This window comes from Hevea brasiliensis, unplaced genomic scaffold (genome assembly GCF_030052815.1).
Source record: "Hevea brasiliensis isolate MT/VB/25A 57/8 unplaced genomic scaffold, ASM3005281v1 Scaf413, whole genome shotgun sequence".
Lineage (NCBI taxonomy): Eukaryota > Viridiplantae > Streptophyta > Magnoliopsida > Malpighiales > Euphorbiaceae > Hevea > Hevea brasiliensis.
The window spans coordinates 3554-21294 of NW_026614933.1; the positions used below are offsets into that span (position 1 = coordinate 3554).

At 26.0% G+C, this 17741-nt stretch overlaps 1 pseudogene; it reads right to left on the reverse strand.

Moving 5' to 3' along the window:
- Positions 1 to 6791: 6791 nt before the first annotated feature.
- LOC131177345 (iridoid oxidase-like) lies at positions 6792 to 9175 on the reverse strand (annotated as a pseudogene).
- Between the last annotated feature and the right edge of the window lie 8566 nt (positions 9176 to 17741).

A 17741-nucleotide genomic window follows, 5' to 3' on the forward strand; every position in this document is an offset into this window, starting at 1 on the left:
AAGGAAAAGATTTTTACCCCAGAAAGAAAGAGAAATCATGAGTCTCTCTAAAAAATCTTAGTCAAATCTTTTTCCTTTTAATTAGATATATGTTATAAAAGTATTTGAGGAAGGAAAATTAATTTTCATTGACAAAAAATACTTTGACTTTAAAAATCTATTGACTTTTATAAAAATATTTTCAAAGTCATATTTATTTGATAATAACAAATGTTTTTCTAGTTATAATATCGTGTGTTATGTAATTAATAATTTATTTTATCATAAATTTGATAAAATATATATTAGATAAAATTAAAAAAAAAAACCTAATCTTGATAACTATATAAATTGTATAAAATTAAAATTAAGTAATTTTATTATAATAAATTTTTTATTAACAAATTAGGAAAAATATGCAACGCTATTTGCTTCTCATAGGATTCTTCTAACCTTAAATAATCCTAAATTTTTAAAATTATTTAAAAAAATATTTTAGATATATTTAATTTTACCATTAAATCTCAATAATTATTATTTTCAATCATTTTTTATGCTATTGTTATGATTTTAAATTATTGATTAAAAAATTATTTTAGATATCATTTTATGACACGTATACTTAACATAAAAAAAATAAAAATTTAACTTAATAAATTTTAATTAAATTTAATTTACTTTATAATTATCACATTTTAAATTCAAATTACAGTTGAATTATTGGATGTCACCTCACAATTAAATGCGTAGATATTTTTATGACGCAAGTACGAAAGATAAGGTTTTTGAGAAGCAACGTGGATCACACATTGGACCAATAGTTATATTTTTTTATTTAAATTATAATAATTTAATTTTAAAGTTATAAAATTAATTATGTGAAATTATATAGATACATAAAATATTTATAATTGATGATAGAGAAAGTTAAACTCTCAAATTTTTGATATTTGTGGTTTAAGAATTGTGAGGATGAGTTGAGTTTTCTATATTATTGATTTTATTTATTTATTAATCTGATAAGTTAATGCTTCTTATTAGATGGTGCAATTTATAGTTGAATTACAATAGTTTATTTTCTTGAAATTATTGGTCTTTATGGTCGAGTCGGAGATAATTATGCTATTCTGGACTTCAAAGAATTTATGCTAACTCAACCCTTAATGTCAATCTGTCCCAGAAATTGAGTCATGACAAATATTGTCTTTTAGAGACAAATATATTGAGATAAATAAGATATATATTAGTAGTAATCATTATTTGAGGTAAAATTTTATTGATCTCTAAATATTATATTATTTATTTCTAATGACTTCTTTTTTTAGATAAAAATTTATTAGTCTCTAAATATTATATTATTTATTTCTAATAATTAATTTTTCAAAGTAAAAACCTATTACTAGTCTCTAAATGCATTATTTTTTCGTTTTTAATAATTAATTTTTTGAGGTAAAATTTATTAATCTCTAAATGTTATATATATATAAGTGATTTTTAAAAAATTAAACGTGTAAATACATACACAATTATATTTATATTGTATTATGTTTGCATATATTAAAATAAAAAATTTTTTTCTTTTAATTTATATAATTAAAGCTTTTAATTAATATATTGTTATTAATCATTGAACTAACAAGTGTTATTAATTTCTTAAAAAAAACTTAAAAAAATGATAAAAACATTTTTTTATTAAACTACAAATATTTTGATGATTTGAATTTATTAATTATATATATATTAATATATTTATTTTTTAATTATTATTTTTAATTAAATTTGTACTTAAAAATATACAAGTAACATAATAAAATAATAAAATTTGATTATATAATATAATATGTTATTAGTTGTTTATTATGGTAAAGTTTTATATGATGAATGGAAAATTTAAATTTTAAATTATAAATTAAGAAAATAATAATTAAAAAAAAAAGGAGAAGAGAAGAAAGCGATATCACGTTATTTTTTCAAAGACTTGAGCAGTGATAGTTTTTTTTTTTATAAAGGTAATCTTTGACATTTTAAGTAAAATGTGAACTCTGTATATATGGGGTTGTTAATTATTATTTATTTTTAAAAATTATATTTATTTATTTTAAATAATATTTATTATTTTTAGTAATTTAAATAAATTTTATTTAAATTATAATAGTAAATAAATATTATATTATTAAAGACAAATAAATTTATTTATATTAATAATTAATAATATAAAGAAATTAATATACAATGAAAAGATAATTTATTTTTAGAAAATATTATTAGAGATAAATTTTTTTGATTCTAAAAGTAACTTAAGAAATTTTTGTATAAATAATTAAGGACAATTTAATTTGTCTTTAAAAATAGATTTAGGAGTAAATAATATAATTTATTAAAATAAAAAATGAGACAATTTTTTCTCTATAAGTTATTAGTATAGACAAATATATTTGTATCTGAAGATTAAATTAATATCAAATATACATTTATCTCTATATTTATCTCTAATTACATTTAAAGACAATAATAAATAAAACAAATAATTATTTATCTTTAAAAATATATAAAAAAATAAATAATTTTTTGAGTCAAAATTTTTAGTCTCAATATAATAATTTGAATGTAATGTCCCATGACATGTTATCACCAATTTATAAATTAATATATAATTAAATTTAACTTGTCATCACTCTAAATTAGTGTCTCAAAGTCATTCCTTAACATCTAAATTTTCTTCACAAAATTTTAAAAAAATGTTATTCATTTTTGGCTATACGATTTAATATATACAATCATCAACTTAAACAATTTTTAATGTCAATTTCTCTATCATCTCCATGGCCAAGGTTTTTTCGTAATTACCAAGCTATAATCATTGAATTGAGTGGATATCTTCTTGGTTTCTTTTTGAATTTTAAAAAGGATAATTCTGTATTTAGAGCTTCCTAATTTCTTTAAATACGATTATTTCCCATTTTTTTTACCTTCTTAATAACAGAGGCGGATTAAATAATAATTTTGTTTTTCTTTTAATTTTTTTAAATAATAATCTTTTATTTTTAAATGAAAATAATTAAAAATTAAATTAATTTATTTAAATTTGCAAATAATTAATTATAATTTAATATATTATAATTTTTTATTTTTAGCTTCTATCATATAGTTGTTCTTTTCACTTAATTTTATTTCAAAAATTCAAGAAAATTTGATTAAAAATTTTAAAGAAGAGACTTTTCATATATATATATATATATATATATATGTGTGTGTGTGTGAAACTAGAATTCCTGACATTTATTCTAACTTTTACAATAAATTTGTGGAAACCAATTTTTTTTTATTAAAGTTATTATTATTATATATTTTTTCTTTCCTTATTTTACTTTTACAGTTTCCTAAAACTGACATATTTTTATTAACTTCATTATTATTATTATTATTAACTTTGGTTTCAAATAAAATTTTTATATTTAATGGGTCTATGAAATTAGTTTAGTTGATTAAATTTTGTTATATTTTGAGTATGTAGGAGATTCAAATATTTATTACATTTGAATTTGTTTCTCTTTTATTGAACCACTATTGTTTTGGAGATTCTAGGAGAGTAGTAATTATAGTACATGTACTGTTTTAGTCCCTTTTAAAATTTCTTAGTATTGAATTTGTTATTAAATTAAATTTTAAATTAATATTTTAATAATTATTTTATATGTGATTTTCTAGAGTTTTATTTTATTATTGAATCTTAATCCAATTTTGATTAAATAATTTATTTTGTCAATTATCTGCATTAAAGCTATTAAGATTTGAGAGCAGGCCCTTTAATGTCTTTTATATTGATTGATATCGACTATAAAATTTCTGAGATGAGTTAAGCTAAATTGATTTGAGATTGATACGATCTTATTGAATCTCTGAAATTATTGAAATAAAGCTTTTTGAAATTACCTTTATCGATTATTATTAGTTATTTGAAATTTTTGTTGATTTTGATTGATTTATGAAAATTAACTTTTGTTTTGAATTGGTACCTATGCCCAGCATTTGTGTCTGCTATTTGTGCCCAGTATCGTTATGGCACTAGACTTTGTGTCCCTAATGTTGATGAGTTGAGAAGAAATTAACAAAATTAACTAAAATTAACAAATTAACTAAAATAAGCATTAAGAGCATAAAATTACTAAACTAAAAAGGGCAAAATGGATACAAAATTACCTAAAATACTTATATAAAATGAGTTTATCAAAGTACACTTGACCATACTTCTTGAATTAAGCTAATGTGGCATTTTTACACATGTGCAATGACTTTACACAAGATCCATTTTAGCCTAATCTAAGGTTTTTATTAGAGGATAGATAAAACATCTTATCTCATTCTTTCCTCAAGATGAAAGAAAGGAAAAACTAAAAAAAAAAAAAAAAACGCAAAGAAGAAAAAGAATCGAAGAAGAAGTTGAGAAAGACGAGTCATCTTCCAGCTTCCTCCATGGTCTAGCTCGAATTTTGGCTCATCTTCACCAAATTTTTCATTGTTACCAATCAAGTTTTTTGGTTCTTAGCTTGTTTTCATGTTTTATTCCTTCTTCTATACCTTGATTTTCTTGTAATTAACATGGATTGTGAGTAGTTTTCTTAGATTGTGTAGTCGGGGAGATTTTGTGGATTGAAACTAGGTTATTCCCAATTGAATGAAACTTATGAGGTTTAATCCATTTCTTAGGTACTTATTGACATGCTTAGTGCAGGGCCTCATTAAGTATTATTCTTAATCTTTGATTGAATAACTAAAAGGAGAAAATCAATGGATAGATAATCAAGAAATTGAACTTAATTAACTTAGATTTAGAAATAGATTAAGGATTAAGAGTGTTTTATAGATTAATTGAAGTTCTTAATGAGTTTTAGTTGATCTAAATACCACAGTAGGATTTAAATCAACTATAATACTATTTATTTAACTAAAAATAGATTTAAAAGGATATAATAATAAGTCTTCTTTAAACCCTTAAATTTCATAAATTAAGCTATTTAGAAAAAATTCCAAATCAACTTGAATAGGAACCCCTAACTCCAAAATAGTCTTTTAATCCATTATGGCTTGAATTCTAATTTTAAATTCTTTAGTTAATCTTGTTTTGCTAGTTATCTTTAACAATACCTTGTTTACTTAATTTTAGTCATTTATTAAATTAGCTAGTTGTTTAAATTGAGTTTTGCATTTTCATACCTTAAACTTCAAATTCCCAAATTTCTTTTATTTGTTTGATTAAATTACAATTTTAACATATATTTTAACTTGTCTTTGGAGTTGACAAGGGTTGGGATGGCTCATGCCCATTATTGATTTGACAAGGGTTAGATCTTGTTATTAGGGAACCAAAGAGTTCTACAATTTGTAGATCTACGATCTTTGGGAAGGGCTAGTCGACCACATATGCGAGATCATTTGAATTTTCAACAAATAGGTGATCGGAAGGCGGTAAGTCGAGCCATAGATCGAATAGCATAGACAAGGCAGTTGCTTTAGAGTACACTTAGCATGATCTTATTTGGGAATCACGTTGATAGTACTATTCCATGAAGTATAGTGCAAATAAGTTCGAAATTGCTATAACACCTACTCAAGTACCTTCTTTTTGAACACACAATTGAAATGTTGTTTGATTAATATCTTGATATTGGGACTAACTTAAGCATCGGAATGGTTGCCAAAAAACTATTGGCCTCACCTTTTCTTGATTTTAGGTTATCCGAATATCCAATATTCATCATTTGGATACCTAGAAATTACGACAATATCGAAATAAAGGATCGACTAGTATAGGATCCACTCTACTAAATAAAATATTCTCAAAGTACCCCATGATATAATGTACAATATTTTTGTCATCTCTTTTATAATTAGTCTTGGTAAAATAAATAATTAATTTAATAAAATTTAAATTAACATTAGTTAAATTAATTATAATAAATAACAAATCAGTAATAAATAGAAAGGAAAGATAAACTAACAAATAATTTTATAAATAAATAAGAAATAAAATTTATTGAAAACAAAAAGATTTTGTTAGTAAATTTAACAAACAAAAATTTTATTAAAATAAAACAATTTTATTAATAAATAATCATGAATTAATTTGACTATCAAGAATGTAAGAAAGGGGAAAAGAGAAGAAAGAGTGGGCCAAAATAATAATTTTTTTTTGACAACTTGGAAGCCTAATATAATAGGTTAAAGGAACTTTTTCTAAAATAAAATTAAAGTTGAATAATTTTATTGAAACAATTTGAAATTATGGACAAAAATGAAACAAACATCAAAGTTAAAATACAATGGGTAAATTCCTTGTATTTTACCTTTATATATGATTTACTTTAAATATATTAGTAAAACAACTTATACAACTTGTATATAGGATTGTGGCTTCAATCTAATTTTTGAAAAAAAAAAGCAATATTTTAAATACAGTTTAAAAGTAATTTAAAAAAATTGTTTGAAATTTTTGTAATTAAAATATGTTAAAATTTAAATTAAAACTAATTTTAAATGATCTCTAACTAACTTATTTAAGGATTTTTCTTGCCTAAACTTGGTCTACCATGAAACTAAGACACAAAATATATTGTGAGACCCACTTATTAAATATATGATCTCACATATTTATGTTTTGAGTTTATAGTGAATCGAGTTTAAACGAGAATTTTCATATATTTAAGGTGCTGCTTTTCACAATAATAGTTGAAATTGCAATACTAGCCTTTATATATAATAAAATGGTGAAAACTAATTCAAAAATTAATTAAAAACTTCAAAAAAATAAATGATTATTTAAGTTCATGATATTTATTCTTGTTCATACAATACATTACACAACAACACAATCTATGTAGAGGATCCTAAATTATTAGGAGATGCTCCTCCTATGTAAACTAAACTTGAAATATATATATATTCTTCAGGTAGTCACTTTCCTTGGACGTCTCTTGGGTATGACATTCAAAGGCACAAGCTTTCTCACTGATATCCCAATCCTTTCTCTCATATCTAAGGTTTCAGGGGTTGAATCCTTCTCAAGTTCCCAGTCAAAACAGTGAATTAAAGATGCCAGACCAAGGAGAACTATTCGTTGAGCCAATAACATACCTACACAAATCCGCCTTCCTGATCCAAATGGAAGTAGCTCAAAATTTTGCCCTTTGTAGTCAATACTTGAACCAAGAAATCTCTCAGGCCTAAAGGACAATGGATCTTCCCAAGAATCTGGATCTCTTCCTATTGCCCATACATTCACAAGAACTTGAGTATCTTTGGGTATGTGGTACCCCATGAAATTTGTATCTTGTATTGTGTTTCTTGGAACGAGTAAAGGAACTGGAGGATGCAACCGAAGTGTTTCCTTCAAAACAGCTTGCAAATATGGCAGCTTCTCTATGTCACTTTCTTCAGCATTTCTATTTACTCCAACAACTTCATTGAGTTCTTCTTTAACCTTTCTCATGGCTTCAGGTTTGCGAAGTAACTCTGCCATGACCCATTCTATTACTGTGCTTGTAGTCTCTGACCCAGCAACAAACATTTCCTTCAAGAGTAAACGCAAACAAAATTAATTAATTTTAATCCAAAATGTAGTTAATTATGATGTTAATGTTCTTACCATTATGATTATGATGATTTTTTCATATGGGATCTTCTCCTGCCAATCTTTTCCGTCGCCTTCAAATTCCAACAATGTGTCTAGAAAGTCCTTAGCCTTCTCCTCATTCCGTTTGTGCTTCTCAATCCTCTCTTTCACAAACCCTTCAATAATCTCAATGCTCGTCCCATGTCTTTCAACATGTTCTTCTTTAGTCCTTGTGGATCTAACCATTTGAAGAATGGAAAAAGTCTGCTACGTTTGGCTTCCCTGCCCACACTAAAATCTTTCCCAGGGTTTGAAAAATTCATACCCTTCTTTACTTTGCAGATCCAGAAGGTCTTGTGACAGCATGAGGTTCCCAACTACGTTAAATGCCATTATGAAGAGATGGCGAGGTAAATTCACTGCGATTGATTCTCCTTGCATTTGCAGCTACTGCATTATCTTCAATACTCTAGCGAACATTCCCATAGGATGAATTATTATATCCACTTTTTCTTTTGCTAAAATAAAAAAAGAATTTGAACTATGTGCATTGAATTGGTTTTCACCATTTTATTATATAAGAGGTATATATTTAAAAGCATATCATATAAGCTAGATAAAATATGAGTGTTTTAAAGAAAGTAATAGCTGCCAATTCTAAAAAATTCAAGACAGATTGTTGCAAAACAGCAACTGTAGCTAAGAATGAGAGATTTGAAGGTGATCAAAAAAAAAAAAAAGCGCAAAATAAGATGATTGACTAATCGATAGCATTAAAGTCCATCTCTAAAAATACTATAATTATATCAAAACCCAGAAAAAAAAAAGGAAAAAAAGAAGCATTAACAGTTAAATTTGTAAATTGACCGTTACGAAGCTAATTCACATAGAAAAAGTGTTATTCAACGCTCAATATTACAAGAAATTATTTAGTAAATTTATTATATGTACAACGAATTCGTCATATTCATTGACTATAACGAAATCAAAATTATGAGAAATTATTTGATAAATCTGTTATATGTATGATAAATATAATAACAATCAATTGTCAAAATTAAATGCCCCTTAAAATTTTCTGTTACCTTATCATTTGATCAATGCACTTTCGCCGCATGGAGGCTGTCTCATTGATTCGCTTAGTGGTCATCATTTCTATCGAGCAAAGACGCCTAAGCATGCGCCAGTATGGGCTAAACTGGCCAACTGCAAGTGACCCATCTCTGAAGTTATGACTCGTTAATACATCAAGACACTTACGATCACAGAAGCTGGCATCGTGATTCTTGAACAGCTCCGCCGCAGCCTTGGCCGACTGTATCACTACCGTTTCCATGGATCCTAGTCTTAACCGGAGCACAGGTCCATACTTCAACTTCAGCTCCTGTAGAGTTTGATGGGGCACGGTTCCAAGATCGAAAATATTGCCCAAGAGGGCCATCCTGGAGGCCCTGGAGGCAGGTTCTTTGTTCCATTTCCCCACTTTTTTCCATTTTGGCATAGAACCAGAAACAGTGATAAGAAAAGAGTTGTGCAGACTAGGAAACCGTAGATGTACTCCATTCCTCTCTAGTGTTTTGAGACAGCTACTGCTAGCAGCTGCTCTTTTATAAGATAAATCTTGAAATCTTCCTCCAATAATATCAATTCTACGTGTGGGCTCTCACATTTGACTACGTGCAATTTGAGCGCTTGCAATAGTTGAATATTAATGCGTATTAGTCAACATGAAAATATTTGAAAAACAAGTTAGATATATTTGATTTAGCAGTTAAATGATAATAATTGTTATTAAAAATAATTAGAAAATTTTCAAATTTTAATATATTATTATAACAATTTTAATTATTAATTAAAAATTATTTTAGATATCATATTTATGAAATGCTCAAAATTAAAAAAATAAAAAATTAAGTCAATAGTATTTAATTTAATAATATTTAAAATTATTCTATTTCAAATTCAAGTTTTAATTAAATTTGTTTTTATTTTGGTGTTATAAGCTTTGTGCTTATAAATCAGTTTGACTGAATATTTTACTATATTATATTAATTTAACTCATTAATATTATTTTTAGTCATTTTAATAATAAATGTGCTTATAAACTATTTTTTAACAAATACATTAATTGCTTATCAGTCTTTTATAAACACTTTAACCGAATGCATAACTACTTAAAATTTTAAATGCTTATTAGCTCAAATTAATTTATAAACACTAGGCATTCATAAATTAATTTTCATAAGTTAAGCTAAACACATTCGTAGTAACGGACAACAAGATAAGAAGAGGAATTAACTTTTAATGGGATGTATATATGTATTGGATTTTAGAAAGAGAAAAAGACATTCATTAAAAGAAAAACAGTACAAAATCTTCTTATAAAATTGAATTTTCTATTAAATAAATTTTAAAAACTAAATATATGAATAATTATTTTATTTTGATGGCATAAATTGAGTTGATAAAGCAATTCAACTGACGAAACGATGGAAAGCTTACTCCGCTTAATTTCAATTTTTAGTCATTATTTGTTTTCATGAGTTTGTTATGATAATTAGCAAAATAAGATATGCTCTTAAAAATAAGATTTTGTCTATTTGTCTACATTATTAATAAAACAACAAATCAACAAACGAAACAAAATTCTAATATATAAATTTTAAAAATTAAGGTAATAAATAAAGATGTATTCCAAATGAGAGATCATTATTAACACAAATCATAGAAAACAAAAGAAATAAGAAGGAGAAAAAAAAAGAGAAGGGGTTACTGTTGAAAGTTAGAAAATCGCTCCAATGACTAGCCAATGGTTAGAAAAAAAGATAGTTGGAGCTAAGAAAAAGAGGTGTAGGAGCTAAGAAAAAGAGGTGGAAAAGTAGAAAGATTATTGGAGAAAGTCACTCCAATGACAATGACCATCTAGAGGCTAGAAAAAAGAAGGCGGCGGTGAAGAAAAAGAGGTATAGGAGGCAAAGTTCAAGAAAAGAAGAAAGATTTTTAGATAGAAGGAGAAATTATGATCTCTCTAAAAACACTAGTCAAATTTTTTTTTTTAATTAGATGTATTTATAAAAATATTTGAGAAAGGGGAATTAATAATTTCATTGGAAAAATATTTTGACTTAATATCTACTAACCTTTATGAAAATATTTCCAAAGCCATATTTATTCTAAAATATCAAATTTTTTTTTATTAGTTATAATCTCATGTGTTATGTATTTAATAACAGTTTATTATAGGCTGAAAAAATATATATTAGATAAAGTTAAAAAAAAATAAATAAATATATTGTTTAAGTCGTAGAATACAAAGTGATGCACCAATCAAAGTTTTCAAACCGGTCGATTCTGAAATCGATAAAGACTGAAGGTTAAAAATTTAAAATTTAATCGAGGTTGAATCAATATACTATTAAATAAATATTAAAAATTAATAATAAAACTTTTATTATAATTAATATTATTATATATTTTTTATGTTAAAATATATTTAGTTAAATTTTAATATGTAAATGCTTTTTAAAAAAAATCAAATCTTTAATTAATCTTAAATGATATTTAGTTATTTATAATAAAGAAATACTCAAAATTAAAATTTTATAATAATAAATTTAGTTATATCAATGAAAAATAAATGCTAATATAATAAATTATATAACACAATAAATAAAAAAATTTATATACGATGATATAAAAAGATAGTGAATAATTCAAGTTAACAATTACCATTAATTATTCAAATTGTAAGTGGGTGAAGAAGAATTTTTAATTGTCTTTGCAATAGTTGAAGGTTAATAATTATTAATTATTTTAAAAATATAATATAATCTAAATTAATAAAAGAAATCATTTTCTATAGTTTTGAAGTGTTATAATTTGTAAAAATATTACACAAAAGATGCGTCGCTTATGTCGTTTGCCAGCAGAAAGAAGGATCTTGGTCACAGGTTTAATTCCCACCAACCACAGCCCACTTCCGGGGATGGTATCCGCACATCATGGGGCATGTCTAAAATTTACAAATGGGACTTTGGAATATGATGATCATGAGTATGGTAAGACGAGGATTTACGGGGCATGCATGACATGCAAATGTAAGGGCTGGACCAACGCAAAGGAATTAGGCCTATTTGGGGTGAAAAAAACTAGGCCCAAATTGAGCAAGCCAATGGGGCATGTGATGGGTTGCGTATGTGGGCCTAGAGTGTCAAAGTCCAAATCCAGGCTGACTAAGGAAGAGCAGGCTGCCAAGAAAGCGAACAAGGTTGAAAAGTCAAATCCAGGAGCCATGAGGAGAATTCCAGTAAGGATTGACTCCTTTGGCATTGGATTAATTCCTTTTGCAGACAATAAATGTCCTTTTTGTGGAATTTTTGGCGAATCCTCCATTAGTCTGTTGATCCATTATAGCTTCTCTTCTAAGGTTTGGAATTTCTTTTTGAGATTGTGAGGCATTTCATTTTGCTTCCCAAAGTGCAAAGTGACTTTTGGATGTGTGCTTTTCTTGAAATTCCACCTCAAAATAATATGAAATGAAAAGGCATTATATAAGTAGTTGAGTTATAATATTAACTTAACTAGTCATTTTGATATGTAAAGTAATATAATCACTTATATAAGACTAAACTAAAATAAATTAAAAACATAATTTGACCAACACTCTTTATAAATTTAACATGATATCAAATTTAAACTGGATTGATTTGATCATCCAAAAATTTATATAATTGAACTCCTATTATTTTTAAGTAACAACTTGAAAGGGAAGTGTTGGAATATCATATCTAAAAGGGCAATATATAAGTAATTGGATTGCAACATTACTTAATTAATCATTATGTAAAGTAATTTAATCACTTATATAACCTAAATTAAAATAAATTAAAAACATAATTTAATCAATATTCTCTTCAAATTCAACAACTTTCTATGTCATTGTATGGTCTATCTGGTTATTGCGTAATGTTGTCATTTTCAATGGCGTACATCGCTGCTTCTTTACTATTTGCAGCATCATTTTTCATTGGATCTCCACTTGGATAAAATGCATAATCGATGACTTTCCTTATTCTGGCTCTCAGCTTATGCACGAGGTTAATAGCATTAAACTTTGGACCAATCCTAAGAAAAATCGTCCAGCTCTCCTTTGGTCCCCTCCACCTTCTTGGTTGAAATGGAACACAGATGGTTCCTCAATTGGGAATCTTAGAATTAGTGGAATTGGTGGTGTACTTGGTGATTAACTGGGGGTCATCAAATGCATTTTCTTTTGTCCTATAGGAGTAACGGATGCCAATCAAGCTAAGATTAGATCAATTCATAAGGGCTTATTAATCACCAAGTAGCTCTTTTCTTCTAATTCCATCCCTCACAATCTTACTTTTGAATCTGATTCTCAGAATGCTCTCTCCTGGATACAAGGTACTTTACCTGAGCCTTGGAGACTTGCAACTACATTAATGAGATTTCCAACAGTTGCTTCTCTGCCTCGAGTCCCCTTCACTCGTACTTTTCGGGAAGCTAATTCTCTAGCTGATCATCTTGCAAAAGCTGGTGTCTATCGCATCGAAGAATTCATTGCTTTCCTCTGATTTTTATCTATAATGCATTTTGTGTTTTTAATTAATTAATTTTAATAAAATATAAATCATAAAGGACATTATGGGCAATACAAATGCCCCCTTTATATATATATATATATATATATATATATATATATATATATAAATGCTCCCTTTATATATATATATATATATATTTTAATTAATTACTTTTTATAAAATTTTATATTTAATTGAAGTTAAGTATAAGTAGAGTAAGAATTTTAAATTTATACAAATATTAAAATTAATTTACATAATTAAAATATAATTATAATTAATTTAAAGAATGAAGGGCATCTTTGGTAAAATTAATGTTTTCCCTTTTTACATTTTTATACAGTATAGGTTATTATTATTATTATTATTATTATTATTATTATTATTATTATTATTATATTAGTAATTTTAATGAATTTTTAACTTTTAAATCAATAATAGAATTAATCCTAATTTGAAAACTTTAAAAGAAATTATAAATAAAAAATATGAACCAATTAAATTGGTCTATAATTAATAAAAAAAATTATAAAAAAATACCAACCAAACGATATTATTTAAAATAAAAATTTATATAACCATTTTATTTAGTCGGTATTTTTAATTATTAAAAGAATAAATTACAAACTAAGTAAATGGTAGTTGATTTTTTTAATTTTCAAATTATATTATTTAACATGAAAAAAATATAAAATAATTACCTAATATCTGTTTAGTCAGTAATTACCGATTAATTAACAATAACCAATGATTACCGACTAAAATAATTAATAAGTAATTACTGACTAAATAATGCTTAATAAATGGCCGCTAATTCCTTTATCCCTACGATCTACCCATGTTAAGACCAACCATATCTCCACCAATTACATACTAAAATTTTTGTCACCTAATTAATGTACTATGTACTTGTAGTTGGTAATTAGATGGTAAGTGGAATTACTAACTAAAATCCTCCTAAAATAGTTAATAATTTTAATAGCTAAAGTTTTAATTTTTTTTTTTTTAGTGTGATTTGAGAATACCCCTAACCTTAAATAATCTTAAATATTAATAAATCGTTCAAAAAGAAAACCAAAAGTTTTAGTAACTATCAGTAAGTGAAAGTTGTCCTAAAAGTATAAAAAAAAAAAAAAAATTGATGTATTTGATTTGGCAGTTAAATTTCAATAATTGTTGTTAAAATGATATACTTAATAATTTTTCAATTTTTATCATTATTGTTATAATTTTAAATTATTGATTAAAAAAATATTTTAGATATCATATTTATGACATACAAAATAAAAAATAAAATTAAAACTAATAAATTTTAAATTACTTTAAAATTATCAGTTTTTAAATTCAAATTTCAATTCAACCCAAAAATTGAAAGGTTGAGTGTGACCCCACAAGCCAGTGGATAGATATTTTTATTGGCATTTCATCATATGAGATAGAAATCAATTGCTTTGGCATAATAATTAATTTGTTTGAATACTTGGCAAAAATAAAAAGTATTCAAACAAATTAATTATTATGCCAAAGCAATTGATGTTTGGTATGATCTCCTGTTGGGGATAATACCATTTCGTGAGAATTGTTTAATTTATATTATTATTTGGAAAAGGACCTTTTAGCAAGTGTTGTGGCCTCAATAGTTACGTGTCTCTTGTCAAATTAAAGAGGTTGGTTAATTCCCTTTTTTTTTTTCAAGACTTCTTTCTGTATAGATGGAGAAGATACTTGCAATATTAATGTTTTATTTTTTTTTTAAATTAAGTCAAATTTCTAATTAGATTAGCATTAAAGACATTAATATTATATAAGAGTATTTATGGAGATATCATTTTATTTTATTCATTAATGAGAGGTTTTACCTATTGTAGTCCTATAAATGGTTTGATATTTTGGCTTAAGATGAAGAAAGAATATAGTCTAAGAAGAGTAAACTATTATCTATTACAATCTCATGAAGTAAGAGAGACTTCGATCTAAAATAAAGAATGGCATAATCCAAAAAAAAAGTACTATAGTTCATTGCAATCCCATGGAAGGAAAAAGATTTTTGCTTAATGTAAATAAAGGATATAGAATTCAAGAGAAAAAAATTCTTATACATTGATAAGTGCAATATTATTCATGCAGTTGAAGAGACACCCGTTATGATATATAAAGTAATTAAAATAATAAATATATTATATTATGTACAAAGGGGAATTAGAGAATTATGCAATTATGAAATAGGATTATGGACAAATAGTTTTGAATTTATAATTTATGATTTTATTAAAACTAATAGAAAAAGGCATAACTAGCGATGTAACATATATTAAAGGGGTAAATTTTATTGTTGTGATATGTTTACTTTATTTTTTTTATAATTTATGCACTTTTGCAATACATAGAAACTATAATTGGACTTATTGCTGCGTTGTAATACTAACTTCAATAATATTTTATTTCTTCAATAATTATTGGACTTATTAATGGTCAATAAAAGAAATAACCAAAAAAATTACATATCATATTAATGAAGAATTTTGAGAACATTTTATTTTATTTTGTATGTAAATTTTTATATTTTATTTTTTTATTTATGATAGACGAAATTTTAAAAAGAAATATGAAGGATCAACTACTATAAGATCAACTGTGTGAAATAAAATATTCTCAAAATTCATGTAATATTCTTTTTCATTACTCTTATAATTTGTCTGGTATAATAAGATAATTAATTTAATAAATTTTAAATTAATAATAATAAATAATAAATCGTAACAAGAAAGAAAAGATGAACTAACAAATAGTTTTATAATTAAATTTTAAGAAATAAGATTTATTAAAAAATAATGTAACAACCCAAAATTTTAATAATAATAAATAAATAAATAAATTAAAAATTAAATTAAACATTTAAAAATTGAAAATTTTTCCAGGGATGAATCTATTCAGGTTCATTCCTAGAATTTCAAAAAAAAAAAACCAAATAGCAAAAAAAAAAACCAAGCAGACCCCACCCCCCCACCCCCTCTCTCCCTCATGCATCTCTCTTTCCCTCATCTCTTCTCTCCCTTTTCTCTACACGATCGACCAAAGCGGCTTGAGGCGGCAGCGTGAGCCACCGATCGGCCGTAGCATGCGGTGGCAAGAGAGAGAAGAGAGAAGCCATGTGATGGGCAATGGCTTCCGTCGCTATTCGGTTTCATCCGGCGTCCAATCGAGGCGATTCGGTGGCGTTGGAAAGCTTGTTCAGAGCTTTCTTTCCTACCAATTTTGCAACAAATAGAGGTCGGATGAGTGAGATATGGAGGAGAGAAATTTGAGTTTTCAAGCTTTTGGTGGATCTAGGACAATCCGAATGTTGAATTGACGATCCAAGACCACCTATGGACTGAGGGAGAGGAGAAGAACATGATAGTTTGATCAGATCCGGCAAATGTCGCCGGCAACCGGCGGCTTGCCATCTTGCTCGGTGGTTCCGACGGTGGCTCCAGTGAGCTTTGGAGATGATTCAACTTCCAGAGGCTTCCTCATAAATTTTTGAGACACAGATAAGCTTCGGGTAATATTATTTTTATTATTTCACTGCCTGTGGAGCATAAATGTAGTGCTTCTTAAGCAGGAAAAATTAGAAAAATTCTAAGAAAAATATATGATAAAAGTAAAATTATTTTGAGACATTCTATGATGTTTGTTGTATTTTTGAGTGATTGTAGAATATTTTTGAAAAAAAATATAGATGGATTTTAGTTAGATTTTTAGCATATGGGTATATAAGATTATTTGAAATTATGATATTTAAATTTTATATAATTGGTTGAAGCTTGAGGATGGAGGTTTAAATATGTGAATATTGAATTGGGTTGAATTAAGAATATGTTAGCTGTTGGAAACTTATGGAATTGAGTAATATTCTTGAATAAAATATTCGTGGATGATCAAAAAATTATAATTCCTTTTGCAATAGCCTCATAATATTATTAAGGACCATGGGGCAAAATTTTAGAATTTTTAGAGCTCATTTGGATAATTTTTGCAAAAGGGCTAGTTATAGGGACTAAATTATAATTTTTTAAATTATGGTTGTTGACTATTTGGGTGGGCCCAGGAGGGGCCTTGTGATGTGAATGAGTTGTGATTGTGTGATTGGCAGATATAGAAGTGTATTTTGAAGCCTTTTGCGAGTTGGGTAAGTCCGGTATAGGAAACTACTGCGATTTGGCATGAATTAAGCTGTCTGTTGCCTCTTTAGAGTTTTATTTTAACTTAGTACTAATAAATTTATAATTTAATTATTAGGTGAGCGATATCATTTATTCTCCTCCATCCAGTGACCACAATAGTCCTCGATTATCATGAGTAAAATTTTAATTTTAATTGTAATTTCGATAATATTATATGTTCAAGCATGTCCATGCATCACTTATATGTATATATCTATGTAGTTAAACTCTAGGCATATTTTATGTTGCATTCACAAATGTTAAAGTGCCATGGATGTTGTTTGTGGTAATTTGGAGCGATTAATCGTGCGTTGGCGTGCGTGTGATATGGTGTTGGATATGGA